This window comes from Engraulis encrasicolus, chromosome 17 (genome assembly GCF_034702125.1).
Source record: "Engraulis encrasicolus isolate BLACKSEA-1 chromosome 17, IST_EnEncr_1.0, whole genome shotgun sequence".
NCBI lineage: Eukaryota > Metazoa > Chordata > Actinopteri > Clupeiformes > Engraulidae > Engraulis > Engraulis encrasicolus.
The window spans coordinates 21088952-21090260 of record NC_085873.1 but is presented as its reverse complement, the minus strand read 5'-3'; the positions used below and the strand labels follow the sequence as shown (position 1 = coordinate 21090260).

Sequence of the window (1309 nt, the reverse complement as noted above, 5' to 3'; positions counted from 1 at the left end):
AAACTCTACACTCACTGCCACACATGCACACACAAAAGAAAAAATATGGTATTCCAGTGGCTTGATTGCAAAATATTTTTAAAAAGCAAGGACAAAAAAGTAGACTATAACAAAAAACAAAGTCTATGAGCCAAATCTTATAGTTTATTTTGTTTCAAACATTTAAAAGTTTGTATCTATTACCTGACGTTCCGACGGTGAGACTCACCGTTGAAACATGGCAGGTAAATGATAAAAACATTTACATGTCTGAAACAAAAGACACTGTAAGATTTGAAATAACTCTAAGACATAATGTATGCCATACATCTGAAGTCGATGAGTGTAGAGTCCTACCTTCAACGTGGTGAAGTGTGCAGCCAGAGGTAGTGATGCTTGGGGGTCCCAACACTGGTCTCTTTATAACGCCCCCTGGTCCTGCCCCCGATGGGTATTTCGCAAGCTCACACAGGTCTCCTCCTCGCAGTCGTCTGATTGGATGGGGTGATTTTTACATAACTTTTTTGGGGGTAGCCCACACTTATGTCCCGGAGCATTTGGCAAAATTTGACCCTTGAGGTTAAAAAAAATGTGTGTTTGTGTGCTTCTGTCCATTTCACGCTCTCTCTCTCTCTCTCTCTCTCTCTCTCTCGGGTTTGTTTGTGGTTTGTGTGTGTGTGTGTGTGTGTGTGTGTGTGTGTGTGTGTGTGTGTGTGTGTGTGTGTGTGTGTGTGTGTCTGTGTGTGTGTGTGCGTGTGTATGTGCATGTGTGTGTGTGTGTGTGTGTGTGTGTGTGTGTGTGTGTGTGTGCGTGCGTGCGCGCGTGCGCGTGCGTGCGTGCGTGCGTGCGTGTGTGTGTGTGTGTGTGTGTGTTTGTGTGTTTGTGTGTGTGCGTGTGTCTTACCTGTGTGTGGGACGTGTCTGTATTTGCCCAGGAGGCAGAGGTGTGTGTGTGTGTGTGTGTGTGTGTGTGTGTGTGTGTGTGTGTGTGTGTGTGTGTGTGTGTGTGTGTGTGTGTGTGTGTGTGTGTGTGTGTGTGTGTGTGTGTGTGTGTGTGTGTGTGTGCGTGTGCACATTCGTGCGTATTAGCGTGCGTGTGTTTGTGTGTACATATGTGTGTTTGCGTGCTTCTATGTCTTTGTATGGAGTGTGTTAGTGATGCTGTGTTTTGTAACCTTCTGCGTACTTGGCTGAGAAAAGGCTCCCACTATGTCCTGGAGTGTTCTGTGAAACTTTACCCTTGGGGTTAAGAAAATGAGTGTTTGTGTGCTTCTGTCCATCTCTCTCTCTTCTCTCTCTCTCTCTCTCTCTCTCTCTCTCTCTCTCTCTC

The 1309-nt window shown here is 45.8% G+C and overlaps 1 protein-coding gene across 1 annotated transcript in view; it reads right to left on the bottom strand.

The window, feature by feature from the left end:
• rbp4 (retinol binding protein 4, plasma) overlaps positions 1–438 on the bottom strand; it is a 4700-nt gene extending 4262 nt beyond the window's left edge. The window contains exon 1 of the mRNA XM_063221942.1: positions 337–438. The gene's annotated coding sequence lies outside the window, so the exon portion shown is untranslated. The remainder of the gene's footprint in view (positions 1–336) is intronic.
• Positions 439–1309: the final 871 nt, after the last annotated feature.